Source organism: Eulemur rufifrons, chromosome 2, assembly GCF_041146395.1.
Source record: "Eulemur rufifrons isolate Redbay chromosome 2, OSU_ERuf_1, whole genome shotgun sequence".
Classification (NCBI taxonomy): Eukaryota; Metazoa; Chordata; class Mammalia; order Primates; family Lemuridae; genus Eulemur; species Eulemur rufifrons.
In genome coordinates, this window is record NC_090984.1 from 36,988,098 (window position 1) to 37,009,305 (window position 21,208).

General features: G+C 44.3%; 1 protein-coding gene and 1 non-coding gene across 4 annotated transcripts in view; one reads left to right on the top strand and one right to left on the bottom strand.

Annotated features, from left to right (window-relative positions):
* Positions 1–21,208, bottom strand: part of CGNL1 (cingulin like 1) — a 160,138-nt gene that overhangs the window by 124,117 nt on the left and 14,813 nt on the right. Inside the window, exon 1 of one of the 3 annotated variants that reach the window (XM_069483496.1) lies at positions 14,547–14,598. The exons of the other annotated variants lie outside the window; for them this stretch is intronic. The gene's annotated coding sequence lies outside the window, so the exon portion shown is untranslated. Of the gene's footprint in view, positions 1–14,546; positions 14,599–21,208 lie in introns of those variants that run through there. 3 annotated transcript variants of the gene reach the window in all.
* LOC138381068 (U6 spliceosomal RNA) lies at positions 9,262–9,371 on the top strand. The gene has a single exon (XR_011233016.1). It is a non-coding gene; the product is annotated as a U6 spliceosomal RNA (small nuclear RNA).

Here is a 21,208-nt window from a genome sequence, read left to right on the forward strand (position 1 = left end):
AGCTATCCAACAGCTGTAAGAGATGTTGGTTGGGGACCTGGAACCTAATCCCCAGGCAGATGCATCCTAGCTCCAGACAATCAACTAAGTGCAAAGTAAGGTCTTGTAACTCATCTGGTTTGTAGGTTGGGGACGCCCTGCAGAGGATCACACAGAGAGAGGAGGCTGGGGATGTGGCTGCCAAAAAAACCAGCCATCCAGCACTGACTGAACATGTGTGTGTGCACCCCCAGCAGCAGAGAGGAGACAGGTTCCCACAACACCCTGATATCAAGTGCCTTGTGGGAGCAGTGTGCCAATCTGGGAGGCTTCCTGGAGCATCTCAAATTCAAAACGAAGTCAGACGGCCAGCTGCAGGCCCAGACAGTAAGTGGGCTATCTTGAGAGCAGGGAAAGAGGGGTTACAATAAGATGCTGGCTTAATTAAAAGAAAGAATGGGATGCCAAGGCTTAGCCAGGATTCTAAGGGGAAAAGGAGAATGTTCCCAATAACTTTGAAAAGGCGGTGAGCTGTGGTTCCAACAGTGCTGGGAGCAGAAACGTCTTCTGCCTACACAAGCGGTGAGACTCCAGGCAAGTTACCACCCTGCAACTCTGACCCATGAAAAGGGGGTGGTGGGTTTCTGGCCCAGCATGTAAAGAGCTTGGAAGTCATCACTCCCATCCTCACAAGAAAAAGCTGAACAAGCTGAAAAGGGACGGCCACTTCACAGGGCCATCATGGGGACTAATGAGGATGCAGAAGCACTTTTTCAACTTCAGTATGTTCACAAAATAGAAGGTATCTAAACCATATTTCTGCAGGTTTTTTCAATCTAATCTCGATATCTGCAGAGCACAGATACGTGGCAATAGTTCAGAGAGCAGGTGAACTCCCAACACACAGGCTCTAGAGCAAGGTCTAGAGTGGAAGGACACTCAGGGAAGCGGTGGCCACCTCTAATCCCACTTGAGATTCGCTGGGAGGAAATCACAAGGGACTGGACTCATTCCCTTTTCTGGCAGGGCTACCAAACAGGGAGGCCAAGGAACTATGAGCGCACAGCTGGATTCCTGAAAGGCATCACCAGGTTGCTCTTGGGGTCTTTGGTCCCACAGAGAGTAACAAAGAGCACAGTGCATGGAGGGCCTGAGCCGGGCACGGAGGGAGACGACGGTGCAGGAGGAAGTGGGAAGGCAGGAACACACAGTCCTGTCTCCAACGGGGCACAGAGGTCTCTGGGGAGCTCATTCCTGCAAGAGGGTGGGTGGACTGTAAGGGAAGAAGTCCTTTGCCATTTAGTGGCTTAAAATGATACAAACAATCAAGGGGGCAACAGGGCTGCATTCCTTATTTTAGCGAAAATCTGTTCTGGAGGCCACCTGCACTTCTTCGCTCTTGGTCCCTTTCTCTGTCTTCAAAGCCGGCAGCATCACGTTTTCTCTGACTTGGCTTCCATCATCACATCTCCTCCTCGGATTCCAACTCTCCCACCTCCCTCTCTCTCACTTGTAAAGACTCTCATGGTTACGCTGGGCCCATCTGAACAATCCAGGATAATCGCCGCAGCTCAAGGTCCTCAATTTAATCATGTCCCTTTCGCAGTGCGAAAGGCAAATCCACAGGTTGCAGGATTGGGCTGTAGACATCTTTGGGGAGCCATTATTCTGCCTACTACGTAGATGGACGGGAAGAGGCAGCCTCCAGAAAGAAAAAGACAGTGTGAATGTTTAGAGAGAAGCAGGTGTGAGGTGAGAAGATTGTTCTGTCTTCAGCTTTCCCGGTTCTCACTTCCTGAGGCTGCTGCCTCCTGCCCGTGGGTTCCACGAGTCACCACTCATCTGTCCCATCAATGGCCCCAGGAGATGCTTCACTGTGCCTTGGCCCCAAACCATACAACCAGAAAGTGCTTGAACTGGGATTTACACTGACGTGTCTCTCTCACCCCCCAGCCTGTGCCCTTAACCACTGGAACCCAGGAAACACACAATGCATTACATGAACCTAATTCACATAATGCCTAATTTCTAAAGGAGCCAAACAGATCGGCAGACTGGAATGACTGGTCAGGCCTAACAAAATGCAGTTTAGTAGGGAGACTCAATGGCCCTAAACCTGGGCCTACGAAACCCACTATTTGACTGCGGGATGGTCGAGGCATGGAAGCCTAGTTTTGGGGGTTTTGGTTTTTAAAAAGGCATGAAAGATCATAGCTGCCAAGTTCACCATGAGATGATTGTCTAAGACCACTGAGTTCTCTGGAAGTGACATATCCCCCTCACCAGGGAAGGGCAGTAAACCACACCGCAGACTGTCCTTGAATCAAGAACTCGCCCAGCTACTTCAACAGCGCAATTGTCACCCCAGCACACAGCCGCAGAAGAACACGCACAGACTCAGACACCAAACTGTGAGATGAAAATCTACCCCTCACCGTTACTGTCATCAAGGTGAAGAGAGACCCACAATGTTGATTCTGTTTTTATGACTCAAGAGGGCTGTGGGAAGAAATCTAATTAGCTATGTTTATCCTCTGAATAAAATTTCTTTTGATTAATAAAACAGAAAAAAGCAAGAGTGCCCAGCATGGTTTCAGGACGTAGATGCTGAGAAGGCACCGGGTACAGAGGGGGGCAGGGTTAGGAACACCACAAGCTCTCCCCACACACACATACCAGAAGGGCTGTCACGTGCAAAGGAGATTAAGCTCAGTCTGTGTGACTCCAAAGGTTAGAACAGGAAACAATGAGTGGATCTGCCAGGGACACAAATTCCAATTCAATCTAAGCAGCCTGGGCAGGGGAGCTTTCTAACAGAGATGTCTAAAGATAAAACAGGCTGTTTTGGGAGACAATGAGTTCCCCATCGGTGGAGGAATTGCAAACAGGGCTTGGCTGCCTGGTCACAGGCACGTGTGAAAAGGGCATCTAGTGTTGGTCCCTCCGTAAGGGCAGGTTCCTTCCAAGTCTCGGAGTCATGACTCCATCTCACATTTACTCAGTAACAATCATCGCCTTACACACAGGGAGAGCATCAAGATAATCACACCAAAGATAAGCACAGAGGTGAGTTCAGTGAGGAGCAGTATTTAAGAAGGAAGCGTGGCCGGGCACGGGCTCAGTGGCTCATGCCTGTAATCCCAGCACCTTGGGAGGCCCAGGTGGGAGGATCACTTGAGACCAGCAGTTCAAGACCAGCCTGGGCAACAGAGCAAGACCCTGTCTCTACAAAAAATTTCTAAAATTAGCCAGGCGTGGTGGTGCACACCTGTAGTCCCAGCTACTGGGGAGGTTCAGAGGCAGGAGGATCACTTGAGCTCAGGAATTCGAGACTGCAGTGAGCTATGATCGCACCACTGCACTCCAGCCTGGGCAACAGAGTGAGACCCTGTCTCAAAAAGAAAAGAAAGAGAGAGAGAGAGAGAGAGAGAGAAGAGAAGAGAACACAGACAGAACAACCAAAGAACAAAGAGTTTTCTCCAGACCTTATCTTGAGTGTTTTATCTGTAGAGAAAACTGACTTGAGAATAGGTATTGGCTGAAGCCACTCCTGCCTGCAGCTAGGCTGAGGGTGGCTCTGGCCCACCCACTAACATCTACCGCCTAGGAAACTCCAGCCTGGACCAGAAATAAATGAGAATCTTGACAATCCCTTCAGGCACATCACCAACATCTATCTTATCCCAATACAAACTCTCAAAACTGTCATCAGCTGGCTGTCCTCTTGGCAGAGGAAGGAAGTCAACTCAAGGGAGGCTGGGAATGTCACAAAAAAGGCTGTGAACACTGGTGGGGCTTTGAACGCTAGCTGGGCAACCGACAGAGAACACAGAAGAGAGGAGCCTTGATGGAATTTTCCAGAAAGCATTTGATGCCCTTGGTTTAAAACATATAACCTTTCAGAACTAGGAAAAGGGCGGAAAACAGCCTGCAGACTCTCAGTGAGGTCTTGAAAGATATTAAGAAACTCCATATAGAGGCTGAGCCAAAGGCCAATGAAATCACTCACATCAAAAAAGAGAATGGAGAGAACTAGCAGGACCTGAGCAGTACATGGCAGAAATGTCAGAATAGCTAAACTGTAAGTTCCCTGAGGACAACGACCACCAGATCTAGTTTTGGCTCCCCAGAGACACACAGAGAGAAGGCGTGAGTGAACAAATTCTGGGGAACAGGCAGCCTCTAGACAGCTTTGATGATCTGGGACTCTTGATTCTGGAGAAAATAAGTTCATATTCTAAAAAGGAACTGTCAGAAACTGGCTCATGTCAGAAAAGCCTCTGTACCTACAGATGGAGCCCTCATATGATATCCTTCAGTAATATTTTGATGCTGAGAAAACAATGCCAATATCACTATTCAACAGGGTATAAATTTAATAAATTTTAGTAAGGTCTTTCAAAAGTTGGGTTTTCTAAAAGCCTGGTCTCTGTGGTACAATAATAATTACGTTCTCTAAGCCGGTATAGTTTATTTTCAGACTCTTGTCTTAAAACACAAACACCACACATTTATTATCTTGTTGTTTTCAAGCAAATCTTACTTTTTCTCCACTGAATCTGATAAGACGTAAGCATGATAAACTTCACTCTCCTATTAAGGGTTGCATTTTATCCTTTTAGCAAAAGAGAAAAGGAGCTAAAGCGACACAGACACATCCTGTTTAACACAAGATTTGAAGCGTACTCCCTATAAGCCATGATAAAATTAGGGAGCAGAGGTTTAGCATTTTGAAAAAGGAGTTTGCTAGGTTCTATGTGCAGCTTCACCAATAGTTAGCATAAGACTTTTTATAAGTTTTTAGCAAATAATATAGCCTCGGCTATATGTAGATTGGATTTGTTTTTTCTCTCTTTCAATTGTTGTTCATACTTCATACTTACTCCCCACCCTAAACTCACATGTACACATGTTGGGACCATGCAGACATGGTCAGAGTCCTGCCCAGACAGGAAGAGAGGAGAGGGAGGCTTCCGGGGTACTCCTTCGACCAAACTACCCAGCGGCCTGGAGTAGCGAGGGGAGGGAAGGTGGCAATCTGCCCAAGGGGTGGGCTGCACTTCATAAGCAGAAAGCCAGGGGTAGGAAAGAAAGCCAGGGTTGCTATCCAGTGGCAGTAAGAACCATCCTCCACATCAACTGAGGGACAGGAACTATTAACACAACTTACTGAGGCCCATGGGTCAGGTACTATTTCGTGTACTTTGCCTAGGTTCACCTTGAATCTTCCTAACAACCTTGTAAAACGAGAAAACTGAAGGAAAAGGAGTTTCAGTAATTTGGACGAGGTTACAAAGCTCACAGATGACAGAGCTGGGGTCATGATGGAGTCTGTCCCGTGGCACGGTCCTTGCTCGGCCACTTTACTAGGCTAGGCCACCTCCCGAGCACAGTCCCCACACTGCAGGCAAAGAATCCCCTCAGCTAACACGGGATCCCCCTTACTCAAAGCGGTGAGTTCTCACTGGCCAGAACCCGGAACTGTCTTGGCTGCAATACCTCCTGGGCTAACAATTCGTGCCTTTAACCTTCCAAAGCGGAAAGAAAGGATCATCGCCACCTGCCAAGCTCAGAAAGGGCCAGGACTTAATGCAGGCATCACACAGTAAAGATAATCTGAAGGGAACTTTCTGTTCATAATTCCCTTCTGGTTTGGTTTTCCAAACCAAACAGAAGTTTTATTGGACTTACTTCTCTACATTTTTCTTATAAGAAAAACAACTCGCTGGTTAGAACCACACCTACTCTTGCTTCCAACTGTCTAAAAGCCCTAACGGCCCCCGGGTCCACTTGACTCTTCCAAGGAACTCCTGGCTTTCCACAGCATGTGGCATCCGCGTCAACCCCATCCCCTCTCTGCCACCTGCAGGCGTCCTAGGCTCTTGTCTCCCTTACATGCCACACCAGTCAGCCCTGCTCCTGGCCGACCCTGCCTCCTGACACCTCTCGGTCACTCTCCTTCCCACACGGGCACCCTAATTTGGGACATGTGCATGTCTCACCTGAATTGCCACAGGGCCTTCTACGTTGTCCCTCAGCCTCCAGGCTTGTGTTCCTCCAACCTATTCTCCCCGTGATCAGCATGGTCTTTTCAAATGCGTCTATTACATTTATACTTCAGCTTAAAAAGTATTCAGTGGTTTCTTCCTTGGCTCTCAGGATGAAAACACAAGCTCCTCAGCATGGTATACAAGACAGGACCCTGACAATCTCCAGCCTCAGTGGCTCCCCATGCAGGCTCTGCACCTACTGCGGTTCTCTGAACGCACCGTGCTCCTTTGCTCCCGTGAGCTTGCCTGGCCAATCCCATGTCCCACCCTGTGTCCCATCCCAATATCCTCAGGCCTCACCATCCCTGACTCTCCCCTTGACCAGATGTGGTACCTTTTGTCCCATCCCCACCACACACATACACACACATACACACACCCCTAGCACTGGCCTCTGCCCAACCACACACTGAGATTGTCCTTTTACTTATTGACCTCCCCATTACAGATGTTAACCTCCTAGAGGGCAGAGCCCTTGTTTCTCTCTACGATGTTTAGCTCCTAACGGTCCTCAGTGAACACACACATGACTGGGGCAGGAAGTCAAAAGGCAATGTTCAGAGTATAGCCCCTCACAAAGAGGGGGTCTACGAAGGTCTCTGGCTATTTCTATGCCGATGGATAGAAAAGTGCACTAATATCCAGAGGTTTAGCTCTGGGAAAACCTTCCAAATTTTGCTTTGGGGCTTAAAAGTCACTTCCTGAATAACTGATCCCGTGATTCCACAGGGAACAACTGGGCGTGCACATTCAAGAAAAGAGACTCATCTCCGAGTGAGGCATTCAGGACGAGGGTCTCTATCCGAGGAAATGATTTCAGTTCCTTGATGTTTGGAGCCCCAGAGAAACCAAACTCTGCTGCCCCTTTTCCAAGATAAACAAAACAGGGAGTGTTCTGTCCTCCGCTGCTTGTGGGAAACAGCTTCTCGGGATTTTCTTCCCGAGCCTCCTACCTGCTGCAGGACGTCAGCGGGACGTGGGTTTTGAGCCAGGTCACTCCTAACGCGCAACTCCACTCGCTCACCCACACGCCCGCTGAAGATACCAAGCTAAATGACATTTTTTAATACTTTCAGACATGGAGTAAACTGTCAAAACCTCTTTTTTGAACTTAAAAATGTAAATGTCATCAAGAAGGGGCATTTTGCTTTCCAGCAGCAAAAAGGCTCAACATTATTCTAAAGAGCTTTCTGATGAGAAATCTTATCCCTATGAGGCCTATAAATCTTATCCATATGAGGCCTATTTTTCACAATTATATCTTTAAACATCTCTGGGGGTGGTAGGAATAGACTCAATTAAGAAAACACAACAGATGAGGAGTCTTTTTCCTCATTGTATTTGCTAAAAACAAAGGCTGACATATGAGGTTGCTGTAAGTTACCCCAAGTCAGGCAAGACTTCCTGTAAATGCTAAAATGCAGCTCTCATAGCCTTAGCAGAATGTCTTGAAACTCTTTATTCATACAAAGCCATTCAGGAAGGCCACCTCCCAAGAGCAGGAGCAAATGACTGGACCTCTGTCTGCAATAATCAGATGATCCAACAGCCACCAACTTTACCCACATCAGACAGAAGGAAAACTCATGTCAAAGGGACAGATGGCCCAACCTTCCAAAGGCCTGTGAACAGACCAGGAATAAGGCAATAGTCATAAATTTAAGTTAGCATCGACAACTACAATAAACACTACTAATTTGGTAAGCACTCAATATTTGGATAAATAAATGAATGCAAGAAAAAATTATTTGTTTCAGAATATATTCACAGCCCAGCACTATGGATCATTCTGGCAATTAATTCAGTATATACACTGATAATTTTTTAGATTTGCACAGCACTTTTTCAAGTGAGTTTGATTACTGTGCTCTCGCGTGTTTGACATTTTTAAACACAGTTTTGAAATGAGGAGCCTTTGGGCCAGGCAGGCGTCTGGTTTCCTGAGATACTCCAGGCTTTCAGTGCCCAGCCTCAGGGCCCAGCCGACACCACTAACCCGGCTCCTCCACATTTCTGTGTCACGGCCACCCTGCAAGACTGCAGAACAAGGGCCACAGAAAGCCCTGGGTTACTCCCATAGGCTCCTGACAGGCTGCTCACCTCCACCCTTCTCAGAATGCTTAACTGGCATCAGAATAAAACCTGTAAGCTCTGCCCCCATCCCCAGCCGTCCTCTTAGAATTCCCCCTCCCTTTCTCCCTCCCTCCCTGTAGCTACTCCGGCCACCTTGCCGCCATTCCCAGGACACACCCTCCTGCCCTTGTACCTAATGCCTTAGGGCCTTTAGTGTCTGGTTCCCTCTTCCCAGTGCCCTCCCCCAGGTAGCCAGCTCCAGCTCAACCTCCTGTCCATTATCAGAAAAACTCTCCCAGACCATCTCGTAGAAAAGGCCATGCTGATAAGGGAGGATTCTCCAGGCCCCTCGTCACAGCACACCTTATCTCCTTATCTCACCATGTTGTTCCTCTTAGCTCTCATCACACACTGATGCACCTTCATCTGTTGTGTGTCCACTGGCCTCTCCTCCACTAGGCCTCCCCCACTAGAATATAAGCTGCCGTGAGTGGGGCCATCATCTGCTTACCGCCATATCCTTCCGGTTAAAGTAAGGCCGGGCACACGGTGGGCGGCACTTAGTAAATATCTGTATTAAATGAATGAATGAATAAAAAGCATTTGTCCTAAATCTAAGTTGTACTCCCACTGGGTTAAAAACAGGCCACCTTCTAAGAGCTTTTATGTCTCCTTAGAGCCCTGGGGAGAGGCAGAGCACTGGGCCGAGGAAGGTGAACACAGAAGGACACAGAAAGAGTCCTACTAACGACCAGCCTTCTCGGGCTCCCCGGCCCTGCTCACTGACCTCACCACACACCTTGGAAAGGTAGGGACAAGCGGAAGATTACAAATGACAAAGCAAAAAATGCTACAGAAATTGGGAAACCTACACAGGGTCAGAGCCCAAAGATTTGGAAAGAGAAAATATTATCTGAGGGCAGAAAAAGGAAAAACTCCCAAATCAGGACCAGCAGGTAGGAATGACCCAGAGGCAACATCAGCGTCACAGGAGGGCTCTGACACACAGGCCGGAGTGTGGGAAAGAGCAGCCCAGTCCCAGGGGAAGGCGAGCAATGATGCTGATGGGGGGTAAGGGGATGGGTGAAGTTAAAAAAGGAGCCATCAGTCTCGACTGCTAATGTGGACACAGCCTTTACAGTTCAGAAAGCACCACTACGGGCTCACTTCTGCAGCACAGATACTAAGATTGGAGCAATACAGAGAAGATTAGCATGGCCCCTGCACAAATATGCAAACACGCATGTTCAGGAAGCGTCCCATATTTTAAAAAGAGAAAGGAAAAGGAAAAGAAAAGAAAAGTGTCAATACAAATGTGACTTTATTGATTCACGTAAGAAGACAATAGGGTGGGCAGTACGATGATTAGCACATCCATTTTACAGGTAAGGAAACCAAGGCTCCGGAAGGTCAAGTGATTTCTTGCCCAAGATCACAGAGCATGCAAATAGCAGAGCTGGGGCTTCAGGGGTCTTGTGGGTTCAAGTGCTCCAAGCCCTTCTAACCCTGAAATTCCAAATGAACTCGATTCCTGAGTCCCCTCTAGATGTGATTAATAGGGCTTTAGCCATGTTAATAACTACTCAAAATCTGGCTGCCCCTCCTATCTCCAGGGATTTATTCCGTGACCTCTTTACTTGGATAAAATGTGGTGTTCTCTAAGCCTTCCTAGGGTGCTTAAAAGCTGAAGTGACCAAAGAGAAGTCAAACCTAGGCCTTTAAAACAGTTGCCTCAGGGCTCTGTAAAACCACAGCCAAGTAGCTGCAGAATAACTGAACAAAACTGCTACTAAAAGCATTTTTACATGAAAATGCACCCTTTGCAAAAAAAGTTCGCTATAAGGGCCCATATTTTTCAATAAGTTCCTCCAAAATGTCATTACCATAGCTTTTTATAGAAACCTGGCTTCCGAAAATCCATGATAGCTTCATTGGATTTATTAGAACTGCATTCTCCACTTGAAAATATCTTACATGCTATAAAAAAGAAAAAAAATGGATTCATAAATCCACGAAGATGCTGTTCTGCTTTTCTCACCAGTGAGTAGATGCAAAATTGAAGAGGAGAAGAAAAGGTGACTTGCCCTGGTGTTTCAGGACGTCCAAAGCTGAACCCTTCCAAGCTCAGCAGGGAGAAGGGAGTACAAGAGATAAGCCACTTCCCTGGAACACTGCAGGGCTTCCAGCTCCCTGGACTTCTGAGCACGGTTAGTAAGAACAACACACAGGAGAAGGCTGCCTTGAGAAAGTGCCGAAGGGGAAAGACATCTCTAACAGTCTAAATCAACACCTCCGACTGCACTGGAAGCAGATAGGAAGTCAAGGTTGATATCAAGCACTGGCCCGGGACACTCCCCAGGCAGCAAACACATCTCAGCTCTGGGCACCAGCCAGTGCAGTGGGAGGCCCCTTTTCCCTTTTCCTCCGTGGCCCTGGGGCAGTGCATACGTCTTCTAGAAAGGCGGGGCAACCCCCAGCTCTGGGGATGGGGCAGGGGTGCCTCTCTGGACACAGCCACCAGATCTCACTGGCCATTCCCTCGGGATAGTTCTTTCCTTCTGCACAACGTCACCTCCATCTATTTAGACTGAGCATTTGCCAGCCTGCCTCCAGCCAGCCAGATGTTGCCTTTCAAGGATTGCGTATTTCTCTAATTATTTCCAGGAGAAGCAAACACTCCTGAGCCACTGAGGTTTGCCATGGAATTCACTTTTCCCCACAAAGGGGGGCAGGCTGGCCTCTGCCCGTTGCTTTGAGTGGGCGTGCTATGGGGTGGGCCATCCAATCCCTGCAGTCAATGAAACTGTTTTAGAATAAACTCCTTGACCAGAGTGAAGAGTTAATTCACCTCCCATGTTTTGCTTTCTGCTTTTTGGATTGAGGGGTGGTTTATCCCATATTTCTTTGCAAGGAGCATCACTGTTGAGGGAGAAAGCATTTTAAACACACTCCCATACTTGCAAAAACAGTATCATTTTCTTAGCAGCAGAGTCTTGGCCTAAAAGCTTCCAGGAAACCAGCATGTTGTCCTGGGCCCCAAAGAGGGGTGTTTCAGCCTGGCTGGCAAATCTCAGCATGAGTCAGGGGCGGGCTGGTCTAGCCAAGACCACCTCGGAGGTTGCCACTGAGAAGACAGACCCCTTCGTCAACAGCTGGCAATCAAGGCTCCTTAATAGTCACTTTCGACAGACTCCCCTGGCATCAAGTTCCTGGCAGGCACTGTGGAAAGTATAGCTTCGAAATGATAGTAAAGGATTCAATGGTGGCCTGTTCTGACATCATTTGAATCACCACCTCCAATCTCTTGAGCAGACTCAGAAAAGAGCCCACCCCTTAGATTTTCATTTGAAATATTACATGCATGCACTTGGAAGCTCGAATGCTTACTGCCCTCTGCCTTGTCAAAATATTTGAGCCTGTAGCCCTAAAACTCCGCACAGAGAACTGGGAAACCTTCAAGTCCCATCAGCAATTTAATCTGAGACACAAAGGCAGAGGTCAGAGCAGCTGAAACCTCTGCACTCTCAACCACTATGCCATTGGGTATTTAACTTGTCAAAGTACTTACCGAGTACCTACTATGTGCAAGTTGCTGCACCTTCAAGGTGGTGTTGAAGACACATTGTGAAACCAGCACACAGCAGGGGTGTCAGCTGGGTTAGGTTCAGCTGCATGTAATGGAAAACCCCCAAATAACTTTGGCTTAACCGATAGGAAAGAAGCGTGGAGTAAGCAGTCTGGGGTTGGTATCACGGCTCCAGGTCGTTAGGGATCCAGACTTCTCTTTTCTTTGTGCTCCACTTACTTAGATCATGGCTTCCATCTTCATGGTTACCTCACGATCCAAGAGGGCTGCTGGACTTCAGCCATTGTGTCCATGTTCCAAGCAGTAGATAGGAGAACAGAGAAAAAGCAAAAAGGGTACATTGCCCATACAAGTCAGTCCCTGGAACCTTCCCATAAGCCCCGCACACAATACTTCACCTTTTCTTATTAGAGCTTAAATCACTAGCCCATACCCAGAGGAAGAGGAGGCTGTGAAATACAGCCTTTTAGCTTGGCACATTGTACACTCTCAAAAAATGAAGCTTTTGCTGACTGAGGAAGAAGGGGAGAAGGAGAACAGATACAGGACATAAATTAGCAGTCTTTGCCACAGAATGCATAAGAAATGTGAGGACAAGCCAATTTGGAACTCTGCTAAGTTTAGAAGAGCTGGTAGTTGAAAAAAGAATAGGTATGGAGGGACCAGGGCTCAAATGACATTCTTCAGGGACAACTAAAAACTTTATGAAGTTGAAGGTGTTTTGAACAATTTTCCAGAATGATCCACCTTGGAACTAAACATATATCATGAAATATTAAAGCTGGTAAGGAAATTTCTTAGGCATTCTAGAACTAGGGCTCCATCAGAATCAGCTGGGAACTTTTTAAAAATACAAATCCCTAAAACCCATTCTTGAAAATTCTGATAGATGGTTTGGGATTGAGGCCTAAAATTCTGCATGTAAAACAACAACAACAACAACAACAAAAAAAAACAGGTAATTCTTCTGATGGGTGGTTTGGTTTAAAAGAGACACTTCGTCCCACCCTTTATCATTTAAAAGTCATGTGGGTTATCCAGGCTCCTATTAGTTGTTAGGCAGATCGAAGACTTGAATATAAATCTCTTCACTCATAATCTAATCCTCTCTGTGAAATTTGAATTTGGGCTTCCAGGCTGCCAAACACAACGATTCAGACCATCCTACCATCCCACCCAGGACTTCTAGCTGAAGGGTCTTTCTTAGTTTACAGGCAACATTCAGTCTCCAACTAAACTATACTTCCCTACCCAGCAAACTTGGTACAATCAACCATCTGCTCGAATCCCAAACTCTGCAGTTAGACCCAACACCTTCAAACAAGTGTGCCTGGGTGCCACAATGCCACCTGGAGTTGGGAACACAGGGGGTGACTTAGAAATGGGTATGTACGTATAAATATGTGTGCACGGATCTGCATCTATACACCTACATCTACAGCCCCCTTCTCTGAGATCTCAGAGACCGTGGGGAGGGAGGTAAGAGGGATCATCCAGGGACAAATGACAGAGGCGAGAGATGATCCACATCTTAGTCAGCATCTGATTGAAATTCCTTCCAGTGTCAAGGAATTCTCTGTAGTACACAGGAATCTCAAAATGAGGCAGCATCCACCATCAGCTGGTAGAAAGGAAAAGGCCAAATTCTCATCTCTGCCCCCAGAAGCTAGGGTGTGGGCCTAAGCCCTGAGCACAGCATGGTCCCTGGCAGCATGCCTCACACAGAGTGTGCCCTTGGTGGGACCAGGCTGTGGTCGGACCTACCCAGCTTCCTTTTGTCCCTGCCCATTCCCAGAGCCCGGTCCCAACCTTCCCAGCAATCCTACAAGCCTTACGATATCCTCACAGAATATTCTCTCTGCATAGACCTACCACGGGCAGTTTCTATTGCTAAGAATTAAGACCTGTGTTTGATGTGCCCATGGAAACAGGGAGGGCTCCAGTTGCCCAGGGGTGACCCACTGCAGCAGCTGGGCAAGAAGGGAGGAGGGATTTAAGGAAGATCCTTGGGCCAGGCTAGAATTTACCACACACTGAAACCAGAGGGCACATGGGGGGTTTGCTTCTGGTTTGGACCAGCATTTCCCGATGTCTTCTCTTCCATCTGTTCACTCCGTCTTTCTCCTGCCCCTGTCTGCCTCCCTCTTGACAGAGACAAATCCATCTCTCCTCTTCCTTGCCTCTTACATCCAAGAGCTAAAGGTCTCTCTTTTGACTAAAAACTGAAAATCAAAAATATCTCACTTCTGACTCTCAATTTGTGCTTTGAAAGCACCAGGAGACAATGCAGAAACAGCCTTTGATAAGGGTGGGGGAAACAAAAGTGCAAATTGGTGCATTTATGGCAGATGATATAAAATTTTACATGTACACACCATCCAACCCAACAATTCTAGTAATTAACACTAAACAGAAGAATTATACAAACACACTGCCAAGAGTGAAATAGTTATATACAAGGTATTTATAATAGTCCAAGTAGCCATTAATAGGGGGTTGCCTAATTATGATATATTCACATCATGGGATACCTGGAAGCTATTAAAAACAACAAAAATTTATATACACAGCCATAGAAAGTAGCACAATATATTGTTAAAACAAAACAAAACTAAGTACCGAAATAACAGATACAGCTATGGAGTAACCCCATTTCTATAAAATAACTTACATGTATAAAGATACAGAAAAATTTAAAACAAAATTTACCAAATTCTTAAAGAGTAGTCATAACTCGAGATGATAAAACAGGGTGCTTTCAATTTAAACCACACATTTCTATAATGCTTCAATTTTGATTACAAACATATATTATTTTTATACTAAGAAAGAAAAAAATAAAGAGACGTTAAAATGACCTTTGTGCATCCAAAACTTTGTGTGCTGCGAGGCCCACAGTTTTCTTTCCAGGCAACAGGCAGCCTCAAGCCCGGCACCCGGCACAGAGCACAACTCCACACCAGCTTCCTTCTTCCTTTTCTTCTGAAACACAGCTGCACACAGGTGGAAGTTATGAGCCTCAGCCCCAAGCCAGGTAGAAGCAATAAAACAAAAGCATGAACTGCTGCAGAAGCAAACAAAGTAGTTACAGAAAATGGCTGAAGAACCATAAAAAGCAGGCATAAGAATTAGAAGCGCAGCAATTTCCACAACTATTTAGTGTAATGCCAAAGAGACTTACACATCTAGAGCCTCTAAGGAGATCTCCCAGCGATAAATAAAATGAATAAGAATGAAAATGGTAAATGCTATTTAGTGCCTTAAGTCTTACTAATGCAAGGAAATTTGTTTCTATTTAAAATTTCAATTAAAAAGCTAAAGGTTTAACCTTTCCACTTGAAGAAATTAGCTTCAGAAATCAGCAAAATGAACTAAGAATGAAAAGTCTCATTGCCAGACATGCTCTATAATTAACCTATTATTTTTCTTTTGGCTGTATTTACTAAAGTTTTATGAATTCTGGTTTTATTTTTAGGAGCCATGAGATTAAGTATTTATAATTCTCAAAAGAAATTCCCCCCACACCCCGCAAATCAACATTTACTCATGTGAATGTTGTCCTAGGTTAGACACCCTCAGTAGAAAGATTACATACTCTTATGCTCTTAAGACAAAACCCAGAGATCTCTACTGATTGTCATGAATATGTAAAGTCAGGTAGTAGAATTGTTTATTTCCTGTGTCTTTCTTGTGTATTTTTTTTTTTTTCTATTTTCCCCCACAAGAATTTTACTGGCAGCAAAAATAAGTCCTGGGTCTTCAAGAAATGAAGCATGGCTTCAAAAAATAAGATTCCACTTTTCAAAAAATAACTGACCAGACTTTCAGCCAATAATGCACATTATTCAAATATAAATTACAATTAGGATTTTGAGATTAAATTCAATGTTGAAGAAGTAGAGAGTAGAATCAGTTAGAATCTGGGAAGGATGGGAAGGGGAGGAAAGGGTTAAGAGATACAGAATTACAGCTAGAAGGAGGAATGGGGTCTAGTGTCCTATAGCATGTAGGGGACTATAGATAACAGTATTGATTATATATTTTCAAAAAGCTAGAAGAGAGGGTTTTGAATGTTCACAACAGAAAAAAATAAATGTTTGCAGTGATGGATATGCCAATTATCCTGACTAGATCATTATACATTGCATACGGGGATCGAAATATCACTGTATTCCCTAAATGTGTACAATCATTACATGCCAACTAACAATAAAAGGGGAAAAAAGAATTGTGAGAGCAAAATAAAAATGTGCCTAGATTTTCAGAGAAATAAAAAATAAATTCAATGTTGAACAATAAAAGCATAGATTGAATGCAGTTAAAGGAAACATGGGGCAATTGTTGTTAAAAATACGAGGCCTGTGCACTTTAGTACTGTATTCTCCATTCAAAATACGGTTCCCACGTGTTACCATTCAAGTGGGTTCAAACAATAGAGGTACGTGTGCCTTCGCAACTGGGAAAACAACCTGCCAGTTTGAGCAAACTCGATTTATACCATGACGCCAGCCTGGTTTCCCAACATGCTCAGTTACTAGGTCTGAAATAAGACTGGTTTTTCAAACACCATGCTGCCGCGCTTCCCACAGTGCTATCCACCCTGGGAGCAGAGTGCACAGCACTTCACAGTGCCAGGCCAGGTACAAACAAGGCAGGCGCACAATAAGTGCTGGTTCCCTTTCCCCTTTCCCTCTTCCTCCAAATAGAATAGGCAAGTGGTGAGATGATGCCAACCTGGAATATCACCAAGTCTTTATTCCTGGGCATTCCATTCATGGCTTTCCTATTTCATTCTATGGCCACCCAAAAGACCCCATTAACAGTATCCTGCTTGCACAAAACCACCCCAATTTTGTATTCAGAAAACAAAAAAGGAAGGGAAAGCATACTCAAACATACATAAATGTGGGAGGAGAGGAAATACACCCAAATATTAATACTTGTTTATCTTGATAGAACTGAAAGCAATTTTTAATTTTCATCTCATACTTTTCTGTATTTTCCAGATGTTTTACAATAAGCATCTATTTTTTTACCATTACAGTTAAAAACAAAAAAAGAGCAAAATTTAAATGTTACAGGGTGTTCTGATTTATATTCTATGAAAAATTTTTAAAAAGTCATGAAGACAATGTACCAAGAAAAAAGGCTCATGACATGCTAAGTAACCCAGGGATAAAACACAAATAATCTACACCCCACAATTAAAATCATGTGGGAATAAACTGTTCATGGGGGTTTGTTCTCGATTTTCTGTAAAGTGGTTCTATTACTTTTATAATTTAAAAATTAACTTATAAAACATTACAAAAGTTAATTTATAAAATTTATATCAAAAATAAATAAGACCTCTTAAGGACCCTGTCTTAGTAAGTTGCAGGAAGAGAAATCAAGAGAGTTGTGGTCAGGAGCCTCCTAGTTCCAGGGTCAGCAATACCATTTCTCCGACACAGCCCCTGTAGCAAATGGGGTTAACTGCCACAAAGGCCTATGGGTCCCCTCTGGGTCAGAGGCTGACGGCACAAGAGAACACAGCTCTCTGCTTCAAAGCCATTGGTGGTGACAAATGCCATGGACTCCAAGGTTCTTTGACCTCTGCCCCGATCACCTGCTCACCTCCTCTCTGAAGCTACACTGGTCAGTTCCTCTCCACATGCCTACCTGTGTCTCCCCCTTAGTATCAGGTTAGTGTCACCTTCCCAGAGAGGCCTCCCCTAAAAAGCTCACCTTCCATCACACTACTTCTTTATCCCTCTCAGCCTCTCTCATGGCTGACCTCTGATCTTCTCATTGTGAAGATCGGTCCCCAAATCCTCTCCCAAAACCCCTCTCCTCTTCTCACCGCTCTGGGCATTGCTAATACCAAGGCATGATTGTTGTGTTTTACAAAGGTATGAGCAGGTCAACAGCCCAGGGTTCTACACTCAGTTCTGCCAGGCATTAGCCACCTGGCCTTGAACAAGTCTCTCTAATGCCTGGTGCTTGGTTCCTCACCTGTAAAACAGACGGCTGGACTAGCTGAGCTTGAAAACCCATCCTAGTTCTCACATTTCCACACTTCATGATTCAGAAATATCATGGTGCATGTAAACATACACACTTTTAAATCATAGCAAAAATAATTTATTAAGTTATAGCTTAGCAGTAAGGCTTAAACTTTTAAATAAAAGTTTAATAAGTATGTCACAGCCAGCAATGCATTATCTCAGTTTCTTGCTAATCCAGTGAAGATATATTCAAATGACACATTTGAATGACAGAAATGTAAATTCCAGACAAAGAGATAACACAGTAGGGATAAGGGTACAGACTTCCTCTCCCACTGCTGGCGGGGTGGACTCCACTTCCCTCCCTCCTCTCTAGGCAAAAGACAATGGGCTCCTTGCCCCATTACAGGGGCTGTTCTAGCCATGTTTCCCTCCTCCCCCAATAGGCCACACTCAGCTTTGGTGATAGCTCCTTCCGTGTGTTCCTAGAAGTGATAAGAACATGGCCATCTCTGCCCAGTGGACTAACGGTTTGTGTAGCCAGGGTTTGAGTTCACATCCCTGACTTCTTCCTCTAAGACTTTATGGAACCCTGACCTGAACCCACAGATTAAAGTACTCTGTCTTAGTCTTCCCACAGTGCCCTATGCATGGCTTCTCCATTAGACTAAAATTGTGTGATTTCTGGGTCCTTCTCCTCCACTGGCCTGTCAAACTGCCACTCCTTGAGGGCAGAAACCAAGTTGTGTTCATTTTTATATATCCAGCACAGCGCCTTCCATATAGCAAGTGCACTATAATCATTAAAGTGGCACACAGGCTATGGAGTCAAAACCAAGTCTGATACAACACAGTTCTACCACACACCCACCAGAACGACCAAAGTGCAGATGACAAGCAATGCAAAGCATTGACAACTGGAACTCACACACCACATTGGAGAACAGTTTCACAGTATTGACCATAGCTCCACCATAGTAAGACCCAGCAATTCCGATCCTATATATACCAAAGATATATACCAAAGAGCTACACATATGCAAGGCATGTATGTACAAAAATGTAACATGACTAACAACAGCCAAAAACTAAAAACGACCCAAAAGCCCAGCACAGTAGAACAGGGAGATCAATTGTTGAGGCATATTTACCCTATGAACTATACAATGAGAAATGCAGCAATATATTTAGCAATGAGAATTATTGCTACATGCAAATCCATGGATGAGTTTCCCAAACATAATATTAAGTGAAAAATGCCAGATCCTAAAGAGAAAATACAGTATGAATACGATTACATTTTTATGAAGTTCAAGTCAAAACTGATTTATGGTGATAGAAACAGAACAGCAGTTACCTTTGTTGAGGAATAATGACTGGGAGGAAGCACAAGAAAACTTCTAGAAGATTCTGTACACTTATGATTTGTGTACTTCTTACTTTAAGAAAACAACAGCTAACTCTAACCACTTACTAGCTGTACGGCCTTGAGCAAATTTCTTAACCAGTCTAAGCTTCAGTTTTTATATCTGAAAATGAGGATAAAAACAAAAACATCACCTACTTCACAGGAATGTGATGAGAAGTAAATCAGGCAATACATGTAAAGTACTTAACGCAGCGCCCAGCACCTGGTGAGCCCAACACATAATGACAATTAGATCAGTGGCAAACATCTACTGATGTCTTACTTGGTGCCAGGCACTGCTCCAAGCTGTGAGCTCTTAACCACTGTGCGATACCATCTCTCCCAGTTCCTGCTCTTATCTAGTCCTCGAGGCCAGAAGCAAAGGCTGTGACCTGGGCACTCAGGAGTCCTCTGTGCCTAACATCAACCACAGCATTTGTTTCTAGGAGAAGGGTGAATCCCTAGTTATGTCGCTGCTGAGATTTCAAAGAAAAAAACTGGCAGGAGTCACACATCAAGATTAATTTCAGACCATTGAAGAGAAAAACGGCTTTAGCTTCTGAAAGCAGCAGCTGCTTCTTGCGAGAGTAGAAAGAATATTTTATTCTGGTGAAATAATTCATGTTAAATTGAGGAGTCATTTGGGAACTGAAAGAGCTCATCTTTCTTCCCTAAGAAAAGACAGGAGACAACTAACTCTCTGTTAAAAGTTTTTCACGTTGACTAGCTAAATTCACTATCCTTTAATGAATTTCAGATTTACAACTAAAGTAATTTTTAAAGTACATGCTTGCTGTGTAAGGTAATGTAAAATGTTGGTCATGAAGCAAGGGACTTAGATTATATAAGGCCATTTTAGCTAAATGAAACACCATCGACACTGATACAATAGTCTCCAATGCACACGATTAACCTGCAGATTTAGGAATGACTCACTTTTCATGAATTTTGGCTTCAACTAAGGAAAGGCAGACTGCCTGAGTTTGAACCTAGCCCCACCATCTACTAATTGTATCACCATGGGCAAATTACTTAATCTCTCTGTATCTCAGTTTCCTCAGTAAAATGGGATCCTAATAGAGTTATTGAAAGAACTAAATGAGTTAATACATGTTAAGTACTTAGAACAGTATCGAGCAACATTAAGTGATACAGAAATGTTAATGTCATTAATTTTTATCATATTTTCTGATGTAAATGCAGAAAATTGTACAATATAATCACAAAATTTGCAGATATAACAAACTATCTGAAAACCAGAGGAGGACGTATACCAAGATTATGTCAAGTTAGCATGAACACTTGGTTTTGTAGGTATACACATGCACACACGCAACATGCACTTTCTCTCTTTCTCTCTTAAGAAATTTAAATCGAGTCAACTCTAGAACATAAATGTACCAATGATCTCAGGTTCTTTGGATCCCAAAATGATCCCCAAAAAGATGTGAAATATTACTCTTCTTCCAAATAGTTCTAAGGACTCGCTAAAAAGAACACACACACCAAAAAGGTATATTCACTTTTTGTACTTCAAAAATATGCTAGAACCTTTCCATCGCACATTTGAGGAGCAAAGTGGATGATGTTCAAACATGGACTCTTTTCATCCGGCAGCAGAAGAGTCCTACAAAACTTTTACATTTTCCTCCAATTGTAAACGCTGAAAGCTTTTCATTTTGTTCCAAAGGAAATGATCTTACCACAGCTCAACGATATCATCATTGTCTGAGTAAAGTCAGTATCCGGTAGCCATTCCCAAAGGGCTAAATGCTAAAACCCAAGGGTATAAAAGTTAAAAGCAACTCAATGGAAATGTCAGCTACAACATTCTTTTGATTTACAGGAGTCAAACTCAGAAAGAGAGAACCCTCCAACGAGGGAGTTATGAGGAATATGAGCAGGACATAAGGGTCACACTCTACTTCCCCTTTCCCCAGCCTCACCAGTAAAAAGGCTTTCAGTACCCACACGCCTTTGCTTTTCTATGTGGAAGAGAATTATACTTGGAAACACTACTACAAATAATTCTTTCCTCTCAACAATAGGCACATTTACATTTTTCTGCTAACACTGGCCAATCAGGTTGAAAATCCCTACCTCACGACTACTATCTGTGGGGTTT